The sequence below is a fragment of the Protopterus annectens genome, chromosome 6.part0 (genome assembly GCF_019279795.1).
Source record: "Protopterus annectens isolate FY-2018-M chromosome 6.part0, PAN1.0, whole genome shotgun sequence".
Lineage (NCBI taxonomy): Eukaryota > Metazoa > Chordata > Ceratodontiformes > Protopteridae > Protopterus > Protopterus annectens.
In genome coordinates this window covers 1,402,936,356-1,402,959,542 of record NC_056737.1, presented here as the reverse complement: position 1 = coordinate 1,402,959,542, position 23,187 = coordinate 1,402,936,356, and the positions used below count along the sequence as shown (strand labels likewise).

The 23,187-nt window shown below is 42.4% G+C and overlaps 1 protein-coding gene and 1 non-coding gene across 5 annotated transcripts in view; both read right to left on the bottom strand.

The window, feature by feature from the left end:
* RAB3GAP1 (RAB3 GTPase activating protein catalytic subunit 1) overlaps positions 1–23,187 on the bottom strand; it is a 2,239,542-nt gene that overhangs the window by 1,186,997 nt on the left and 1,029,358 nt on the right. The gene's annotated exons all lie outside the window — the stretch shown is intronic.
* Positions 4,806–4,877, bottom strand: TRNAG-UCC. The gene has a single exon. It is a non-coding gene; the product is annotated as a tRNA-Gly (tRNA).

Below are 23,187 nucleotides of genomic sequence, written 5' to 3'. Positions count from 1 at the left end.
AATGGATCAAAAGCCTATCACCTGAAGAGTCAATTATAGCGTGAGCAAATAAGGGTGAATGAGTGATCCCTTGTCCTGAGTGAGAAGATCCATCCTGTGAGATAATCTGTGATGACTGTCCCTGGCCAGATGAAATAGAAGGGTGAACCAATGGCATCTGGAGCAAAAGACTGTAGTTACCAGCATGTTTTTGGGCCTATCCCACATGATCTTGTACAGGGCACTTGGTAACAGAGGGAGAAGGAAGATAGGCATACAGAAACATCCCCTTCCAGGAAAGGGACATGGCATGACTTTTCCAAACCAGAGGCCTTGGCACTTTGGGACAGAACTTAGAAGTTGTCTGCTCAGAGTGTGAAGCAAAACAATCTACTTCAGGACTACTCCACTGATGTACAATGTCCAGAAAAATCTCCTTGTGAAGTATTCATTCATGGGGCTCTGCCCTAAACCTGATCAAATTGTCTACCAGTAGACTGTGCTCTGAAGGAATGTAAACTGCCTGAAGGGTTAGTTGATGGCTGAATGCAAAATCCCAAGCCTGAAGAGCTAGCCTGCAAAGATGACAAACTTTTGTTCCCCCTTACTTTTTATGTACCACATAACTGTGGTGTTGCCTGAAAAAATTCTCAAAGGACCTGCAACCCAAAGAGAATGCAAAGCATGTAGAATCAGTATTAGAGCTCTTCTCTCTTTTATGTTGATATTACCCAGTAGTTTCTGTGAGGACCAAAGCCTCTGGACCAGAACATTGTTAGAAGAGGCCCCCAACCCTGATAAGAAGCATATATGTGCAGGTCTTGAGAGGGAAGAGGAACCTGAACAGAAAGGCTGGAATTCAGAGAAATATGATGATCCCACCAGAGGAATTTGAGTTTGAGTCAAGGAAAGAGAGGGATGAGAAGATCCAGAGGATGGCAATGTTGAAGCCAAACAGTTATGATATACCACTGAAACTTCCTCATGTGGAGTCTGGTGAAAGGAACCACATGGATGGTGGATGCCAAAAACTGCAGAGCTTAAAGAAACTATCTTGCAGGCAGCTTCTGCAGAGGATGAAGAGAATGAAAATAGATTGTCAAGGAAAGGACCTTGGGAGAAGGAGGCAAAGCCATCATTGGCAAGGTATGAATCTTATAACCCAGAAAAACTTGATCTTGTGAAGGAGTAAGAACAGACTTTGAGATTTACAGTGAACCACATGCTGGGAAGAAGAAGCATTGTGCATTAGAGATTCTGAAGGAGGAGGTGCTGAGAGGAGAGCTTGAATCAACAGGTCCTGTAAATAAAGGAAAATCTGAACTCCATGAAGTTTGCAGAAGGATACCAGACGGGCCAGACATTTGTGAAAGACCCTTGAGATGTAGAAAACCGATAAAGTAAGGAAGTAGCAGAGAAATGTAAAACAATTCCTGAAAAGGGGATGAATAGGAATGTGAAGGGTAGCATCCTTGAAATCCAGAGATACCAGATAAGCCTGATGAAATAACAAGGGGAAGCAAAAGACTGGAGAGAGAACATCTTAAAAGAGGGAACTTCTGAGCATGTGTGGAGAAAAAAAAGATCCAAAATGGGCCAACAAGAACCCTCCCTCTTCCTGGGAACTACAAACACACTGGAATAAAATCCTTTACCCTGCTGAGAGGGCGGAACTGGCTGAATGGTTCCTTGAACCAAAACGTCTTGAAGAACTGAAGGAAAATGAGGAAGCTGGTAACAGGGAGGTTGGAAAATGCCTGAAGAGAGAGAAAATTACTTCTAAACCAAGAAATAACCTTTTTGAATGAAGGAAATTGCCCACAAGTCTGTGGTTGTGTGTTAACAGATTGGGAAAAAACGTGAATCTGAGGAAAAGGGAAATCTGGCTGAGGGGCAAAAGATGTTTAATCTCCAATAGAGGCAAACTTGTCAGGAAAAGAAGGATTTTGACCCTTAAAGCACTGAGAAGACTTAAAAACCTTCTTGGAAGACCTCTTAGTCTTGAGAGGTTATCTCTGCTCCTTCCACAGAAAGGAAGGTTTTGCGGGTAATTTCTCTGAAACTTGAGAATTGAAGAAAGGAAGATCTACTTAAGATTCTGCATGACCTTGCAAGGTTTTGAAAAGCCCAGGTAGAGCAGAGTTAAAGAGATTCTGGTTGTACATTGAACAGTCCATCAAATTAGACAATGTCTTCAGGAAGGGACTGTAGCCGCAACCAGGAATACCTCCTCGTAACTGACCCTGATGTAGCTGCACTAGAGGAAGTATCAGCAACATCATAACTACATTTTATAGAGTGGCAAGCTACCTGGGAAATACAGTTCAAAAGAGAAATAGCAGAGGACTTAGCTTCTGAATCAGGCAAGTGAGATATAACACCTTAAAGTTCAGAAACAAGAGCCAGCACATATCTAATTGTACAGGTCTGTGGTTTATGGCTCCGAAATCTAAGGTGGCAGAGATGTACATTTTTTTACCATACCTGTCCATAGCTCGACTATCCTTGTCAGAAGATAAAAGCTTAGAAGACTACAGCAGTTTAGAAGGCTTATCAGAAGCCAGGGAAATAATTGCAAGGTCAGAAGGGCTTTTACATAAAAACGTCTAAGCATCAGAAACTTTATAAAACTGTCAGGTTTCTTTGGAACAGGAGACTGAGAGTCAGCAGCCTGAGATGCAGAAGAAAGTGTTTAAGACAGTATCCAAAACTGGTGGGAGTGCAGAAAGCTGAGGTGAATCAATCTGCAAAAGGTCATAGTACCCCTTTTTGGATATCAGAAATCTGGGAACAATCCCATGTAAAATGTTCCATCACACATATAATACTGTCACCAAAAGACAACTCTTCAATATGGGAATCAGGGGAAAGGGAATTTTCTTCTTCAGACCTGAGAGCAAGAGGGGAATGAATGTGAGAGTAGTAAGCCAAGGACTCTTCCCCAGAATCTAAGTCCACATCCTCCTTAGAAGAATCAGAATCTTGAGGACACTCAGAAGGAGTAGAGGACCAGGGAACAGATGAACGAACAGATGCTTTGAAAAGACCCTGAGTGAAATCCTGCTACTTTGTGTGATCCTTAGCTACAGGAGCCACATGTTTAATCTTCTGTTTCTTTTTCAAAGCAACATCAGCCCTAACAAACTTGGGTGGTTCACAGCCTTGTCTGTCTTCAATAAAGGAACCAGGAACTTCCTAACAAGAATCTGAGGAATCCCCCTAGGGCCCATCCAAAATGATCAGCCACAGTTCCCCCTCCTTATCTACAATAGATGTAGGCAGTTTGAGCAGATGTCTGGGTTGGCAGCCCCGTGATGGCCTCCAAATGGGTTGCAACAAAGTGGGGGCTGACACCAGAAATGGATGATCCCGGAGTTCTTCATCCAAACTGATGGAAACATCTGGAAGAAGCTGCACAGCAGGCGAGTCAGTATGTTGTTTAAATTGTTTCTTAAGTGGTGGCTGAACACTGGGGATGGGTGGATTCAGAAGCCAAGGAAGCTTCATTCACTGTTTTTTCTAAACAAACAGAAAGGGAAGACAGTTGGCTGCACAAGGACTTTGGCACAAATGCTTGACAAAATCTCACAGTGAGTATGGTCGTGGGCAGCACCTAGACAAAAAAGGCTCTTCTGGTGGCTATCTTATGGGGAATCTGCATCCCACACTAACATTTTCCCTTCTTGGATGACATGTAAAAGACAATACACTAAAACAGAAAATAGGAAAAGACGCCAGGGCACTTATCTTTTAAAGATTTGGTAGCAGTATCAATGTGTCAAATGATTTGCAGACAGAATTCAAAAAGTAGCATTCAGACTGTTCTGACGATTAGGTGCTTGTATATCACTTATGTACCCCTACGCTTCAGACACAGCATACATCGGACATACGGTGCCTGGAAGGAGTTAAGATCAGACATTCGGCTATCCTTGGCAGGAAGGACATCAATAAACCTCACTCTTTTTAAATTTGTGCTATTATATCATGTAGCACTTTTTTTCCTTCTTTAACTTCTACTTTCAAGAACACTTACTCGTAGAACAAGAGACTAGCATATATGCTTTGTTGTTTATGCTTCTAATTCATTTTTAAATCCATAACAGCTAGAATAAAAGGATGTATATTAGAGACAATAATTTCACTACTACCCTCTATCTAACCTCACCATAATGACTTAACCCTATTAAAAATAGTCACACATTCATAAAGTATGCTTTGCTCCTCTTTTGTATCAATCTCCACATGCTGCAATGCTCAGTTTTAACAGGTGCTTTAATCCAACATACTCATAACCACCTATCAGCATTCAGGCAAACAGGGCTGACACATTTGCCCACAGACAATACAATGCTGCAAAAACCTTTGGCATTTTACCAGTGTTTCCACCCACCCAAACACATTACTTCCTAAATAATTTTTAAACCATTTTCATTTCAGTAGACATAATACATTTTATGACATCCTTTTTCACTCATATTTTAGAAGCGAAGAACAAAGTTTAACTCTTTTACCTTGCACATTACAGACAAGCAGCTATGTTTCATTCTTAATGTTTTCTAATTTTACATTGCAGGCATATCATACCTCCACCATTGTCGATTATTAACACTGAGCCTGCCCATCATAGGTTTAGGTTTATACTAGGCTATCTGCCCTAAGGCATTTATAAGCCTAGCCCAAATTATTGTGGCTTACGCCACCCCTTATATGAAAAAATACTGTGCCCATTAGTTTGTTGTGCCTCTGTCCAGCAGTGACACAGAGATGATTCCTGGGGTAAACCTACGATCTCCCATCCACAGGTCTTAAATATACAGATTTCTTGCATTGGCTGGGAATCGAACCCGGGTCAACTGCTTGGAAGGCAGCTATGCTCACCACTATACCACCAATGCTATCAGAAACATTGCTGGCAAGCGATATGTTATTCATTCAATTACAGTAACAACTAGAAAAAACAACAAAAAATATTACTCACTCTTTATGGGAAATAAGCACAAATGGCTTCCTAATGTCCACTTCCACTGCTCAACCCTCAATCTTTGCTCTCAGATTCTGACTAGCAATATTCTCCCTGTTCTGTTGATTATGACAGGAAGTCCTAACTCAACACAGTCTTGTTAAACTACCCATAATCATTCTGAGTAACACTTAAAGAAATTATACTTGGTAATTCTAAACTAATCAATTTCAATTGTCCTTGTTCAACAGCTCACCAATATTGCTGTCAGAAATGTAACCATTTCACCTACATATCAGCATTCTTACCACTATACAAGTAATAATACTGATTTCTCCCACTCATTTCGACTTCAATTCAAAAATTCAAGTTTTTAAGTATTCACCATTTATGCACAGTGTTACTAAATTAATACTGGAGACTAGTATTAAACTCACTTTGGATGCCCCTAACAATAATGTAGCAATTTTTTTCTTCGTGATGGTATCCAACAAAACTGATAGTGTTACCAGAACCCCAACTTGTCACACACTTGTGTAATGCCACAGTAAACAGACATCTTACAGTCCATAAATATAAAGGATTGAAATAAATTATAAAAATGATAAAAAAGTACCATCAAGCACACAGCTGTGACAGCCATCTCTGAAAAACTCTGAACAGCTGAAGTCTCTCTGATTTGGCACAGCTTTATTTTGTAAGTCCTGCTCAGACAGTAGCAGCCTGAACTTAATCATCATTCAGCAAAGAAGCTGCAATGGCCACATAAATAAAACTTAAGTAGGACCTTATCCTAAGCCATTAATTTTCATAGTTACATCAAAGACCTAAATGTAAAATTATTCAGAATATATTTTTGCTGCTACTAAGTTAGGAGTATCCTTCAAAAATACTAACGCTCTCTAACGAAAAATAAAGTTGTCACAGAAATTATCATAACGATTATCGATGTTACAGGAGCACTCATCTTTTAAAGTGGTTCAGTCTTCAGTTTCACTGATTCTAGTGAACAGCCACATTTTTTTATTACTGTACACAATTAAGGATTGTTTCTCTCTGGCATTTTCAGTCCTAATTTCTATTACACCTATGACCATAAATACATATTTAGCTGAATTAATTTTCTCATGCCATCTTTGTCTGGGTGGTATACCCCCAAATAATCGTATTTTTCATCCAGCTCCTGTTGCATTTCTCTCATTCTTCTTCTTCTACCAAAGCTGGAAGAACTAGCTGAATACCCACTTCCAAACATTCAGTCTCCATTACTTCTTAAAATGATTCCATGGGCAACTCCTTTAACTCAGCCATTGCTTCTGGCAAATAAAACTTCAACACAGCTGGAAAAGACCATCTAGGTTTTAATTTACGTCTTTTGCACTTTCTAAAAGCTTCCACATAATGCAACCTGAAAAATTATATACAAAAAAATAATGATCCACATTCACCACTCACCCAATCTCCTTCCTGGTTGCTTTAAGTGCAACAGTATTTGCTCCTTCTCACATGCAGGCACAAACTGTACTAAAATCACCCTGGACTTACTATACAAACTGTCTGATACAGGCAATGGCAACCTTCTAACCTTCTCAATTCTGTGCCTGTTATGGACAGAGACAGCTTGTAGATGGCCTAAGGATCACTGGGCATTGATAACTGGGACAACTTGGGCATGAATGGCTAGGCTTAAAAAAGGCTTTAGAATTGTTAGCCTAGTAAACTCCTATGATCCTATGTACAACCCTTGTCCACAGTTCCACTTTGGTTTTCAGGAAATTTAGTTAAATCCAAACCTGCTTCTTCTTCTTCCAGTACTCCAGTCAGTATCAGATACCTCATTTACCCCTTATTCACCATTGTGACCAACCTTTACTACACATATTTCACTAGACCAACCACACTATCCGTTTTATTTTGAACTTCCACTATGCTGCTGAATAGGTGCATACCAAGTGGTTGATAATGCAAAAACTTGGTGTCATCAGCTTCAAACAATTCCAAGTATGCAATGGCAATCGTGTCTGTAACACAAGTGCCCACACAGACAAGCACTTGAGCTGACATTTTCTAAAGTCAAAGATCCCATCACCACAAAGAAAAACTTTCAGAAGTTCTTTACTCAGTTAACCCACCACTCAGACAGGCTGTTTAGTTACTGGCTTGCCTTCACATTTGCGAGCAAAACACTAAAACAAGTGGCTCATTCTGCAGAAATCCATTGCTGGACAAATACATATTTCTACAGCAGTTAAGAACCATCCTACCCACACAATACACATACTTCATTTCTACTGAATAACATGCAATAAGGCTCATGATAGCAGAAACACAGATTTTCCTTCCAAATGCATCTCACATAAAGGATTTTGTGTCAGGGAAGCAGGCAAGCCAGAAGCTGAAGCTTCCTGCATTTACATGACATAACAGAAAAGACAAAGGAATCTGTTTTTGGATATGCCTCCAAAAATGGAATCGGGATGCTCTTTGTATGGGTGATATTTCATGGAACAGTAGGCCTAAAATCAATGCCTTTCCGAGCAGCATAAGTAATATTCACAAGAATGGGTCAAAAGCAAATGTGACATACTCTAGATCCAAATAAGCATCTGTAGAGGTTTCTTGGAAATGCATGATGCTCCAGCCACTCTGAAGCATCCATTACCCTGCAGACCTTTCAGGGAAGTGTGTCTACAGAAAGGAAAAGTACATTTTTAAGTAGTAGATGTTCTAATAGAGCTCTGTTGTAGTAGCCTATGCTATCTGGGTTATCAAAGCTAAACGGCACCATCCACAGGTTCTGTCAGGAGCTCAAGTTGAGACTGAAATAAAAAGCAGCTAGAGCACCAAAAGCTACACAGGTTTCTTGCTTCATGAAGGGAGGCAAAAGACGTTAAAGGAAAAATATTACTGATTGCAATATAACAGTAATTATTGTACACAAAGGTATATACAGTGGCTATAAAAAATGTACATACCCCTGTTAAAATAGAAGGTTTTTATGACATAAAAAAATGAGACCACAATAAATCATTTCAAAACTTTTCCCACCTTTAATGTGATCTGTAACCTGTACAATTCAATTGAAAAACAAACAAATCTGTTAGGGGAAAAATATAAAAAAATAAAAAACCTACAATAAGACAAACACAAGGCCTTTTATAGTTATGTAAAGAATCTCCACGGCAATACCTAGATTTGCTCTGAGCTACTGCACAATGGTATCTCCTATACAGAGCCAACAGATATTGCCAATATACTGGCTGACAGATTCAGTGCCAGCTTTACCCCTCCCCCCAAAGGACCAATCACAATACCAGTAGATTGTCAGGCACCCAGTATTACTGCTGCACAGGTTAAAACAGCACTGTCCAAGGCCAAGAATACAGCTTCTATGGGACCTGACAATATCCCTGACTGTATTCTATATGAACTACAGAGTGAATTGGCACCTCACCTGTGTGCCGTGTTTAATCACAGCCTCACCTCAGGCTTTGTCCCTCCCAAATAGCGCACTGCTGTAGTCATCCCTTTCCACAAAGGAGGAGCTACTACAGACCCTGAGAACTATTGCCCCATTAGCCTGACAAGTCTGATATGCAAATCTATGGAACACATCATCATGGACCTAATAAACAAGAATATAGGGAATCTCCAACTCTGGATCCCACACCGTTTGGTTTTGTGAAGGGTAGATTATGCCTACTCAACTTGGTCAACTTCTTTGAGTCAGTCACCAGGGCTGTGGATGTAGGCAAGATGGTTCATACAGCCTGCCTTGATCTGGCCAAGGCCTTTTATACCATTCCGCACTCAGGAATCGCAGAAAAACTCACTAAGGTAGGTATCAACCACTATATCACTAGGTGGGTTGCAAACTGGTTCACAGATAGAACCCACAGTGTGAAAGTAGCAGACTCTAAGTCATACTGCCTACCAGTCATGAGTGGAGTCCCACGGGGACCAGTCGTGGCTCCTCTCCTGTTTGGTATCTACTTCTCAGAAGTCCAGGCCACACGAAGAGACTCTGGCTGTCAAAGTTCGCAGACAATTGCAAGTTGGGAGCCATTATTAACTCCCCAAGTGATGTTGACATCCTACAGAAAGGCTTCACTGAGACCAGCGACTGGTTTCAGAACCATAGCCTTAAGCTTAATGCCAAAAAATGTGTCATTATCCCCACTGGGAAAAACCCAGTTCCTATGAATTACCACATCGATGGTAGTCCATTGAACACAGAAGGCGTTATAAGAGATCTGGGAACACAGGTTGACAGCAACCTCTATTTTGACCACCACATTGCCACTGCGGTCAGAAAGTCCTTCTATGTGGCACATCTCATTACTAAGAGTTTTGCATCCAGGAAGAAAGAGGTCATTGCCTCCCTCTACTCTTCGTTCATTAGGCCAGTCATCGAGTACAATGCCCCATTTGGCATGTACCTCACTAGACACCTGCAACAACTGGAGAGGCCGCAAAAGTACCTCACAAAGAGGATCCTAGGCCTTAAACACTTGTCCTATATGGACAGACTCAAAACACTCCAACTATTCTCTGTCTTATATCACCTGCTTAGAGGCAATCTCTACTTGACTTACAAAGCCATGTCTCATTTATTCCGGTACCTCGGCCCCAACAGCCTTCAAAGGAATAACATATAAACTTCCAAATGCAGTATATATACTAATACTGCCAATTAAACATAATTACATATCATTGAAAATGTTAAATATGTAGGAGGGTAAAGAATCTTTCAGGCAGTACTATAAATGGGGTTAAATATTTTGCTGAACACAAATTTAACTGTTGCTCTTGTGGTGTGGTTTACATCATTGGTTGTGATTGCTTAGTACCAAAATATTATATAGGTCAAACTAAGCGACAACTTAAAAATCGTATATTAGAACACATAGGAGATGTACGTAATGAAAGAATGAGCAGTCCTATATTTGAACATTTTCAAAAAACACATAAAGGGTCTGCAGATTCATTATTTTTTAGTGCTTTAGCAAAACCTAATGTTTCTTTTGGAGGTAATTACTTAAAAAGTCTACTGAATTTAGAAAGTAGATTTATTTTAAAATATGGAACATTAAAACCTCGAGGGCTTAACTTAGAAGTTAATATAAATGTTTAACTATTATTATAAGATATTTTGATAGGCATTTTATTGTCATAGAGTCTATAGGAATAGTATGAATTGTGTTTTGTCCCTTTAAAACTGGATGTTGCCTTAATCATTTTCAATGATATGTAATTATGTTTAATTGGCAGTATTAGTATATATACTGCATTTGGAAGTTTATATGTTATTCCTTTGAAGGCTGTTGGGGCCGAGGTACCGGAATAAATTTTATCCTGCATTCCTGTTTTGCTTGGTTTGTTCCACAATTTGTGCTTTGCATTGCTGTTGGTCTTCATCAAAGCCATGTCTCACCCAGCTCTGTTAGAAATGCTACATCTAAAGAAATCCCAATCACACCACACTCTCCAGAGACATCAACCTCATTACCACAATCAACAGAACGTGCTGGAGAGACAGGTTCATAACCCAGAGACTGCTCATGCTATGGAATTAGACTTCCCATACATGTCAAACAGAGCACCTCATTGGCCCTCTACAAGAGAAGTCCTGATGAGTGGATGGGAAATAGAAAATTTACCCCGGGGATCACTCCAGTGGCTCTACTCGACAGAGGCACTGGGAACTAGGGTCGGGTGGCACAATGCCAGGGTAATCCTATGGGCTAGGCCTGTAAAGGCTCCAGGGCTATTAGCCTAGTACACACCTATGAACCTATGAATACACTTGGTTGCATAAGTGTGCCCACCCTTAAACTAATACTTTGTTGTGTGTGCAGCCAATTAAACTAATACTTTGTTGAAGCACCTTTTGATTTAATTACAGCATTCAGTCTTCTTGGGTAGACACCTGCCATAAATTAGAGAGACTTTAACCCCAAATAAAGTTCAGCTCTCCTAGTAGGATTTTCCTGACATTTACTCAGTTGCCTGCTACAGCAAAAGCCATGGTTCAGAGAGCTTACAAAGCATCAAAGAGATCTAACTGTTGAAAGGTATTAGTTAGGAGAAGGGTACAAAAAAGTTTTATTGGATACACCATGGAACACAGTGAAGACAGTCATCAGGTATATGACTCAGCACAGCTCCTCGTGATGTCCTGCAGAGTTCTACAAGCAGCAGAGAGTGAAAGAGTGACTTTCCTTGAATTTTAAGTATTTTTTATGGCTTTCGCTTTAATAACTGCATCTCGACTGCATTTCGCCTAAAAAACAGCTCTGCATATTGTTTTTACTGTACCTGTGTTGATTCTAAACTGTTTGCACTTTAAAAAGTTATTTTTGTTTAATTTAACTGTTAGGCTAACACACTCAAGTGCGCTAGCCGTTTTATAGCATTTACTGTTTGCTACTGTATCTTTTTCTTTTGTCTCTGTGAAAAAAAAAACAAAAAAATATCCTTGTTTTCCTGTGCTATCCATATCCTTATTTGGATAAGAGGAAGCTTCTTTGTTCACCAGTGGGAGTGGGGAGCACTGAGCAACCTATTTGTCCCTTGAGGAGTGGTTCCAGCCCAGCAACTTGTAGTTTATTGGCCAATTTGGGTCAATTCCTGGCTCTTTTCAACCCCCTGCTATAAAGCCCGTTTTTGCAAGCATTTGCACTTGTATCCGACTCAGTACAGCTCCTCGTGGTGTCCTGCAGAGTTCTACAAGCAGCAGAGAGTGAAAGAGTGACTTTCCTTGATTTTTAAGTATTTTTTCTGGCTTTCGCTTTAATAACTGCATCTCGACTGCATTTTGCCTAAAAACAGCTCTGCATATTATTTATACTGTACCTGTGTAGATTCTTAACTGTTTGCACTTTAAAAAGTTATTTTTGTTTAATTTAACTGTTAGGCTAACACACTCAAGTGCGCTAGCTGTTTTATAGTATTTAGTGTTTGCTACTGTATCTTTTTCTTTTGTCTCTGTAAAAAAAAGGAAAAACAAACAAAAAAAAAAAAATCCTTGTTTTCCCGCTTTTCTGAACTAGAATAGTCCAGTCTTCAGATTTTGCTGATCTCTGGGCTTTGTCTTAGTTCCTGTGCTATCCATATCCTTATTTGGATAAGAGGAAGCTTCTTTGTTCACCAGTGGGAGTGGGGAGCACTGAGCAGCCTATTTGTCCCTAGAGGAGTGGTTCCAGCCCAGCAACTTGTAGTTATTGGCCCCTTTTGGGTAAATCTCTGCCTCTTCTCAACCCCTGCTAGCCCTTTTTGAAAAGTTTGCTCAGAGAGAGCATCGGGCAGTGCCGGTTAATCAAGTTTAAACTATTTTATGGTCTGCTCTTCTTTTTCAATTTTTTTTCCCTTAGAACTGCTCTACTCTATCTGAAAAGCCCAGCACTTGCTCCTAAAGCATTTTTTATACAGGTAAAGCACTCTTAAAACAAAAGAAAGTACTTCATTCACCTAAATTCCCTTGAGTACTCATTTCCCTATAGGTCCTTTCTGACTCAGTTACACAGCAATCTTTTTCACTATTCTAGCATGTCGATGGGTCAGTTGCTGGCGTCCTCTCCTGTTCAGCTGGTGAATCTGGGAATCTTGAGGCAATGTTACAACTGCCTCATGTACACAGACAACCCTCTCCTCCTCCCAACAAATACAAATATATGCGAGAGATTCAACTATATAGCAAAACTGGAGGCTGAGCTCTCTCAACTCAATACTGGCAAGACCAGTCAGGAGGAGAAGGTAACCACGCACACCACAAACCCAGTCTCACATAGAACTATCACAACTGCAAACCAAACACATAAACGCACAAAAACATACTCGGAGGCGCTGATTAAAAATCTACCAAAACAACAGAGGCCTCCAAAGCAGACACCCAAGCAACCGCCACCTCAAGACATAGCACATGCAACACATAGTTCACAAAGTCAGTGCGCTAAACAGTCACAGCCCTTAAGGCCAAACAACATGCCAGACACACTTGTAATAGGTGACTCCATAGTCAGACACACTGACGTCCTGCTCACCAGACTGAACAAGTTAAAGGTCACAGTAAGCTGCCTGTCGGGAGCTAGAATCCGCCACATAAACAAGCACTCAGGTCACTCCACAGCAAGTACAAATATGACTCAGTCATTGTACATGCCAGTGTGAACGACCTGAGACGTACCTCCCTGGACTACATGAAAAGAGACATAGAGGAGCTCTCTGATTATGTAGCCCAGGCCGGTATGACCCTGACCCTGAGCAGCATCTTACCCTCACCAAGAATGATGCCACAGTACAAAGACAAAATGATCAGTTTTAACAACTGGCTTAATTACTGGTGTCATTCTAAGGGGATCCAATGTCTGTCTGCTTGGGATGACATGCTCGACAAGCCACGCTGCTTCGCAAGGGATGGCTTGCACCTGTCACCCCTGGGCTTCCGGATATTGGCCAAGGCTCTTGCCACCCCCATAGTGCCTTTTTTAGGCAAGGCTCAAATGACAAACCTACCTCCCTAGAAAACACAAGTGGAAAAAAACTAAGGGTAATGCTGCTCAATGCCAGAAGTCTAAACCTCAAGATGCACGCTCTCGAAGCCCTCCTCAGTATGGAGAACACTGATGTCTGTGCAGTGACTGAAACCTGGTTCAAGGCTTCTGAAAGCACCCCAGCACTATCAGGTTTTACCTCATATCATGCTTTCCGGCCCCAAAACTTGGACCGAACCACAAAAGGAGGGGGAGTGTCCATATTCATCAAAGATACCCATACCTCCAGGTTAGTGGCAACGCACGAAGCATCGGAGACCATCCAGGTGCAACTAACCATAGACAAAACTGTCTTACAGTTTGTAGCATGCTACAGACCACCCTCTCAAACTCAGGAACCCCACACAGCCTTCCTGAAGACACTGGAGAGTATGAATGTCTCTCCAAATACCATCATATTGGGAGACTTCAACTACCCAAGCATAGACTGGGAACATTACTCAAGCCCCAACACCCTAGCCCAAAGGTTCCTAGAATTCATAAACTCAAATGCGATGGAACAACTAGTCACCATTCCCACAAGAGGAGACAATATACTTGACCTGATCATCACAAACATGGGGACAAAATGCTCCACACCGGAAGTATATCCCTCAATGGTAAGATCAGACCATAAATTAATCTCACTGGAAATCCACATCCCGCCCCCACCCCCTGCACAAAAGACCACAGTGAAGAACTTCTCAAAAGCCAACTTCACACTTCTTAAGACTGAAGTGGTATCCTTCAAGGACCCTGGGCCAGAGGAAACCACAACCCACACTGCTGAATCCTTTACAAATGCCTTCTACGGGCACCTTCAAGAATGCATGGATCATGCAATCCCAAATAAAACCAAGACCCATTCCCCCAAAGGCAGGTGCCCGGTCTGGTGGACCCCAGCCATAAACAAACTTTACAACAGGAGGAGGAAGCTACTACATGACAGAGCAAAATCCCTAAAAGGGATGGCATCTCTGATCAGTACTAGCAAAAAACTACGATCACTCATAAAATCATCCAAGGCCAACTTTGAGAGAAAAATCACAAAAGATACAAAAGACAATCACAAGGCCTTCTTTAGCTATGTTAGAAACCTGGGTGGAAACTCCCAGATATGCTCAGAGTTAGTCCAAAATGACACAAAATACACTGAACCCACTGATATTGCCAACATTCTGGCAGACAGGTTCAGTGCAAATTTCTCCTCCCCCTCCCCCCCAAAAGGAGAAATAACTATCCCAGCAGAGTGTAGCCTCCCAAACATCTCAGATGCCCAGGTGAGAGCCGCCCTCTCTAAAGCTAAAAACACAGCATCAATGGGACCGGACGGTGTCCCGGGCTGTGTGCAAAATGAACTCCAAGAGGAACTAAACCCACACATAAGGCTGCTAATTAATCTTAGCCTTACTACTGGATACGTACCCAAAGAGTGGCGTACGGCAACAGTGGTCCCACTTCACAAAGGCGGCGCTTCTACGGACCCTGGAAATTACCGCCCCATAAGCTTGACGAGCCTGGTCTGCAAAGCTATGGAGAGGATCATTATGGAACTCATAAACAAAGACATTGGGGACCTACAGACATTGGATCCTACCCAATTTGGCTTTGTCAAGGGCAGATCCTGCCTTTTGAACTTGGTCGACTTTTTTGAAACAGTCACTAAGGCCATTGATGAGGGTAAGGCAGTTCACACAGCCTACCTTGACCTTGCAAAAGCCTTCGACACAATACCCCACTCGAGCATCATAGACAAACTCACCAGCTTAAATGTAAATCCATATGTCACAAGATGGGTTGCAAACTGGCTGAAGGACAGAACCCACATGGTCAGAGTTGCTGGAGCTATGTCAGACTCTAAGCCGGTCACATGCGGTGTCCCACAGGGCTCAGTCCTGGGTCCCCTCTTGTTCGGCATTTATTTTTCCGAGGTACAGGCAAACATAGGTGGATTGTGGCTGACAAAGTTTGCAGATGACTGCAAACTGGGTGCCATAATTGATACTCCAGCGGACACAAACATCCTTCAGAGAGGCCTCATAGAAATGGATAATTGGTGCCAGAGCCATGGCCTTAAGCTGAACACCAAAAAATGTATAGTCATACCCTTTGGGAAAAACAGGGTACTTACAAATGACCACACAGGTGGTAATCCATTAAGTACGGAAGAGGTAATCAGGGACCTAGGGACACAGGTTGACAGTAACCTCTAATTTGACACTCACATTGCCAAAGTGGTTAGGAAGACCTTCTATATTGCCCACCTCATCATGAAGGGTTTCACATCTAGATCAAGAGAGGTCATTGTGCCCCTGTACTCTTCTCTTATCAGGCCAATGACTGAGTACAATGCCCCATTTGGGATGTATCTTACCCGACACCTGCAGCAGTTGGAAAGACCCCAAAAGTTCCGCACCAAGAGGATAAAGGGTTTTAAACATATGTCATATGCTGCCCGACTAAAAAAACTCCAGCTCTATTCAGTCGCATACCGCCTACTCAGAGGTGATCTGTGCCTGACGTACAAGGCCATGTCCAATCCGGAATTAATGGACATGCTCCACCTCAGAAAATCCAAATCCATCAGAGCCACGAGAGCAAGAGACTTAAACCTCAACACAGAAATAAATAGGACGTGCTGGAGGGACAGATTCATAACCCAGAGGCTCCCTACACTCTGGAACAGAATCCCAATCCATGTTAGGCAGAGCCCCTCACTAACTCTATTCAAGAGAAATCTTGACGAGTGGATGGGAGATCGTAGGTTTACCCCGGGGGTCATCTCTGTGTCACTACTAGACAGAGGCACAGTAAACTAAACCCTAAATGGGCGTAGTATTCTCATCCTAAGGGGTGGTGAAAGCCACACACACTCTGGCTAGGCTTATAAATGCCCTAGGGCAGATAGCCTAGTACGAACCTATGAATCAATTAGTGGAGAAAATATGGGACAACAGTGATGCTACAAAGAAATGGATGTTCCTCCAAAATTGATGAAAAGAGAAGATGAAAACTGGTCAGGGAGGCTGCTAAGAGACCTACAGCAACACTGAAGGAGCTGCAGAAATTTCTGGCAAGTACTGGATGTGTACTACATGTAACAACAATCTCCCTGTTTGGTTGTGTACCATATCACTGTGGTGTTGTCTATAAAACAAGAAGAGGTTCTATACAGCAGAGATGATTTAAGGTTTCCAATGCATTTACAACTGTAATCATCTCTTTGAAATGTTTATGCTTTTGCCTATCATGTTTGTTCCACAGACCTTGACCTTTACTCCTTTGGACATAGCTCTCCATGCCAGGTCTGAAGCATCTGTTGTGACGGATTGAAAAAAAAATGGAAGGAAGACTAGGAGACCTGGATTCTGAAAGAATTAGTTCACCCACCATTGAATTTCACTCTTCACAAACTTCCAAACTGGGATCTGAAAAGATAAGTGGTGCAGATGCTGAGTCTGGACTGACCTGAATGTTTCTTAAGTGAAGTATGGCCATGCCATGTGAATCATAAGAATCATAGACACCATGCAGAGCTGTAGCTGGTTCATCTAGCATCCAGTGCTGATGCATATTATACCACCCTCTCACCACTTCAAATAAAGAGCAGTAGGCTTCCTACAGTAGCCAAATCCGCACCCCCCTCAGCTCTTCAACTTTGAAAATACACTGGGAGCAGCAGATAGTCCAAAGGGCAAGACAGATGATTGATAATGGAAGCCAGATACAGATAATCTTAAGAAAGGTCTGAAATGTTTGCCAATGGGAATGTGATCGTAGATACAGTTTAAATCTAGCTTTACTGTGAAAGCTAAAGGGACAAGAACTGGAGGAAGCAGTATATTTGGGTTACTGGGCAAGCAGAAATTCAGTGGAAAGGAGGCAGAGACTCCCACTGACAAGTGTACCCCTGCTGAACAAAATTCAGAACCTAGTTAACTGAAGCAAGATGATGATTGTTTGGGGATGGGAGATAGAAAAGGTAAACAGTATTTTTTGATGTTTTGGGAGTCCTTGATTTTGAAAGGCCTTCTCTTTCCTTTCAGACCTCCTTGTCATTACTTTTTAAAATCCTGTTTGTCAGTACACTGCTGCTTGAACTGTTTTGTGAAAAAGGAAGCTGACGTGAAAGGAAAAATTTGTATTTTTCTTTAAAAAGGAAGACTGGAAGATACAGCTCACCCCTTAAAACAATTTTCCCCTTTCATTTAAGAACCTCAGCTGCAGAAGGGTAAAAAAGAACTTCCTTGTCCAGGGGAGAATTTGCAGTTTCAGTTTTACCATCTTAAGGAAAATTTTGCAAACATAGCCAAACAAATCTTCTCATGACTAACCCATGAGCAGCATCTCAGGGAGACAGTGTCAGTAGCATCATAAGAACACTTTAAGGCAAATTTAATTACATCAGAAACAGGCACAAGAAAGGCATTCAAAAAAATTCACCTTAGAGGAGGGAAAGTTTGCAGCTAACTGTCTCATATTCTCAAAAGAAAGAAGTAAAAACTTCAACATGTGAGCCTGGCAGTGTAAAATTCTGAATGTTAAGTGGCAGAAAAATAAACTTCCATCCCAAATTGGTCAAAGGCTTTCTCATCTTTGTCAGACACAATGGGATTAGCAATAGCAATTTGTCTAGCAAAGCAGTGCTGGATAGGGGAATCACTGCAGGGTCCCCTTTAGAGTTAGAAAACAAGTGTTTGAGTCTGAGATATCCTGTATAAGCTAGATGACGTCCTATAGGCAAGGAGGCTGACTATCAAGTAAGTTGCAAATTGTCAGGAAAACATTCTCTAAATCAGATAAAACAAGAGGAACAGTTGTAGATTGAGGAATATCCAAAGGTAGCAAATAGTAATATATTTGTTGGGAAAGTACAGTTGTGTAAGAACTTATCATAACTGTACATATCCTAAAGATCACTGCAGCAGTATTCAACACAGATGGGTTTTTATCACTGATGTCCAGCCAGAGTACCAAAGCTTTATCCTTCTGAGGGCGTACATCAGACGTCTGACCTCAGCTCGTGTGCATCAGGTTACAAAGGATGGATGGATGTGCAAGAGCCTCAGACCATCTCCAAATAAGCAGCCTGAAGACAACTGAGCGAGGAAACTTGTCAGCTAAAAGGGGCGTAGATAGAACACATAAGAAATCCCCCAAGAAAACATGTATGCATATGTGTGATCCAAAAGAAAGAGAACAGAAAAGAAACAGGGATGGAAGAAATACTGCAACAGTGATCAGTAGGACATCTACTGTTATGGCAAGTTCTTATGCAACTGTAGAATGTCCTAACTGAAATCTCTGTTGCAGTATTCCTCACAGATGGCTGACTTCCAGAGGTGGAGAGATAAGAGGAGGTGGGCTGGCTAGAGTGAAGAGGAATTGTCCAGGAGACCAGAGAGCACTGATCTGGCAAAGACCTGGAGAAGGTATTAATCGTACAGTGCTTGAAGATAGTGTACACAGAGGACAAGTGGTCACTTCCAAGATGGACCTGACATCAATCTCCTTCTGGAAAGCACCAGAAGAGGCAACATGGCAGCTGAATGTGCTTTAGGGCAAGGACATGCCACGTTGTAAGTAGCAGAAAGAGATAGCCTTGGATATCCAGGATGCAATGGCCCAGCCTGGCCTCCAATAAACAAACAGTTGGTCAGTTTTTCTGATTATCTTAGTTTTGTCCAAATAGAACCTCAGCTGCCTTGAATGTCTACGTAAAGGAAAATTCATTCATTCCTATTTTGAGGACTGGTGAGGTTTAGATCCCTACAGCGTGTGGCTCTTGGAGATTTGTTTTTTTAGGTGGAGCATGTCCATCAATTCTGGGTTGGACATGGCCTTATATGTCAGGCAGAGATCACCTCTGAGTAAGCAGTATGCAACCGAGTACAGCTGGGGAGTCGGGCTGCATAGGGCATCTGTTTGAGGAGAGTAATCTTCTTGGTGAGGTACTTCTGTGGTCTTTCCAGCTGTTGCAGGTGTCTTTTTAGGTTCATCCCAAATGGGGCATTGTACTCTATGATGGGTCTGAGGAGTGATGAGTAGAGGGGCACAATAACCTCTTTTGCTCCAGATGCGAACCCTTTTGTGATTAGGTGGGCCACGTAGAAGGATTTTCTAACCACCTTGGCAATGTGATTATCAAAGGAGAGATTATTATCTACTTGGGTCCCCAGATCCCTTATTACATTTTCTGTATTTAGGGGACTACCACCTATGTGGTAGTTCATGGGTACTTTGTTTTTTCCAAAAGGGATGAAGGGGATGACTATGCACTTTTTGGCATTTAGCTTGAGGCCATGATTTTGACACCAGGTATCCGTCTCAGTGAGACCCTTCTGGAGGATGTCTGTATAAGCCAGAGTCAATTATGGCCCCCAGTTTGCAGTAGTCTGCGAACTTGGTCAGCCATAGTCCTCCTGTGCTTGCCTGTACCTCTGAGAAGTATATACCAAACAGGAGGGGTCCCAGGACTGAGCCCTGGGGGATGCCACTTGTAACCGGTTTAGAGTCGGACCTAGAGCCTGCAACTCTCACCGTGTGGGTTCTATCCATGAGCCAATTGGCAACCCATCTCGTGACATAGGGGTTTATGTTCAGGCTGGTGAGCTTGTCTAAAATACCAGAATGGGGAATGGTGTCGAAAGCCTTTGCGAGGTCTCGGTAGACTGTGTGGACCTTCTTTCCCTCGTCTAAAGCCTTGGTAACTGTCTCAAAGAAGTCCACCAGGTTTAGGAGGCATGATCTGCCCTTAACAAAACCAAACTGGGTAGGGTCCAATGTTTGGAGGTTTCCAATGTCTCTGTTAATTGAGTTCCATGATGATGCGCTCCACAGCCTTGCAGACCAGGCTAGTCAGGCTTATAGGGTGATAGTTCCTGGGGTCCGTTGTGGCTCCACCTTTGTGGAGTGGGATAACTGTTGCTGTGCGCCACTCTATGGGTACATAGCCTGTACAGAGGTGGAGTTTGAACAGTGTGTTTAGGTGAGGGGTTAGTTCATTTTGGAGCTTGTGTAAGACACAGCCTGGGACATGGTCCAGTCCCATTGAAGCTGTGTTTTTGGCTTTAGATAGGGTTGTTTTAACCTGTGTCAGTGATTGCCGGGGCTCTACATTCTTCTGGTATGGTTATGGGTCCTTTAGGGGGTGAGAGGGGGATGAAGTTTGCACTAAACCTGTCTGCCAGAATGTTGGCAATATCAGTCGGTTCAGTATAATTTGTGCCATTAATCACTAACTCAGAGCAGATCTGAGAGTTTCCACTTAGGTTCTTGACATAGCTAAAGAACATTTTGTGGTTATCTCTGGAGTCCTTGGCAATTTTTCTTTCGAAGCTAGCCTTGGATGATTTTATGAGGGATCGTAGTTTCTTGCTGATACTAATCAGGGATGTCCTTTCCTTCTTGGGATTTTACTCTTTTCTGTACTAGTTTCCTCCTAATATTGTATAGCTTGTTTATGGTAGGCGTCCACCAGACTGGTTGTCTTTTCTTGGAGGAGTGAGTCTTGGTTTTGCTTGGGATAGCATGATCCATGCATTCTTGCAGGTGCTCATAGAGTGCCTTTGTAAGGAATTCAGCAGCTTGAACAGCATTGTCCTTTGGCATGGGGGCTGTGAACCTTTCCACCTCAGTCTTAAGTAACGTAAAGTTTGCTTTTGAAAAGTTTTTCACAATGGTTTACTTGATTGAGGGTGGGGGCGGAATGTGGATGTCCAGAGTGATTAGTCTATGGTCTGATCTAACCAGCGAGGGGTTAACCTCCGGTTGCCCATGCTGGTGATGACCAGGTCCAATATGTTGTCACCTCTGGTGGGGGTGTTGACCAGTTGATCCAGGGCATTCGAGTTTATAAATTCTTGGAAGCGTTGGGCAAGGGAACTAGTACTTGAGTAGTTCTCCCAGTTAATGTTTGGGTAATTGAAATCACCCAATATTAGGGTGTTTGGTAGGACCATGCGGAATGGGGGTCCTGGGTCATGGTGGGTGATCTCTAGTAAGCTACAATTTGAATTGCAGTTTTGCCTGTTGTTAGTTGCACATGGATGATCTCTGAGGCATCATGCTGCGCCACTAACCTGGAGGTGTGGGTATCCTTGATGAATATGGATACACCCCCACCTGTTGTGTTTCGGACCGGGTTCTGTGGCCGAAAAGTATGGTATGAGTTACAGTCTGGCAGCCCTGGGGTGCTCTCTGGAGCCTTAAACAAGGTTTCTGTTACTGCACAGATATCAATGTTCTCCATACTGAGGAGTGCCTCGAGTGCGTGCATTTTGAGGTTTAAACTTCTGCCACTGAATAGCATTCCCTCAGTTTTTGGTTACTTGTGCTATTTATGGTGGTGGGTTTGTCTTTTGAGCCTTGCCTAAAAAAGGCACTATGGGGGGGGCCAGTATTCGAAAGCCTAAGGGTGACAGGTGCAAACCATCTCTTGCGAAGCAACTTGGCTTGTCGAGTATGTCATCCCACGTGGACAGATACTGGATCCCCTTTGAATGACACCAGAAACTTAGCCAATTGTTGAAATTGATAATTTTTTCTTTATACTGTGGCATCATTCTTGGTGAGGGCAGGATGCTGGTCAGGGTCATACCAGCCTGGGCTACGTGATCAGAGAGCTCTTCCATGTCTCTCTTCATGTAGTCTAGGGAGGTACGTCTCAAGTCATTCACACCAACATGGACAATGACAAGAGTCGTATGTGTACTTGTTCTGGAGCGACCTGAGTGCTTGTGTTATGTGGCGGATCCTGGCTCCTGACAGGCAGCTAACTGTAACCTTCTCCTTGTCCAGTGTAGTTAGTGGGACATCGGTGTGCCTGACTATAGAGTTGCCTATTACTAGTGTTGCTTGGATATCTTTTTTGTAGGTCTCTGTTGCTTTTTCAGATTTTATTTAGAGCCTCCGAGTATGATTTCGTGTATTTATGTGTGTTATTTGCCGGTGTTGGTTTAATAGGTCTATGTGAGACTGGTGGTGTGTTGCAAGTATTTCTCTTCTCCTCTTGACTGTCAGTTCTAGTCTAGGGTTGAGAGAGCTTTGCCTCCAGTTTGGCTGTATAATTGCATCTCTCGCATATATTAGTGTTTGGTGGTAGGAGGACAGGGTTGTCTGTGTACATGAGGCAGTTGTAATATTGCCTCAAAATGCCCAGATTCACCAGTTGGACTGGAGAGTACACCTGAAACTGCCCTTTGGACATGCCTGAATAGGTAAAGTGAGCTGTTTTATTGATTGGCTGGTAGGGACGAATAGAGAGCCTTGTCCTTCTGGACAGTATAGGGGGGTCTAGTGCTCGGGTTAATTAGTGCTTGCTATGAGTTTTGAGCAAGTGCTGGGCTATGAAATTAATGGTTTGAGTGCTTAAGTTGAAAGTTTGTCTAGTTCCAAGGGAAAAATTGAAGAGTACACTGGAGCTGGGAATAGTTTAACCCTAGATAACCGGCACTGCCCAGCACGCAAAACCACACAAATGCAGTTTTTATAGCAGGGAAATGAAAGAGAGAGAAATTATCCCAAAATTGCCAATAAGCTACTAACTTCCTGGCTGAAACTACTCCTCCAGGGGCAGATAGGCTGCTCAAAGCTCCCCTCTCTCACAGGTGAACAGAGAAAATTCCTTCTATCCAAGTAAGGTATGGGCAACACAGAAACTTGTAACACAGCCCTGAATTCAGCAATAACCTGAAAACTGGACTATACTAGGTT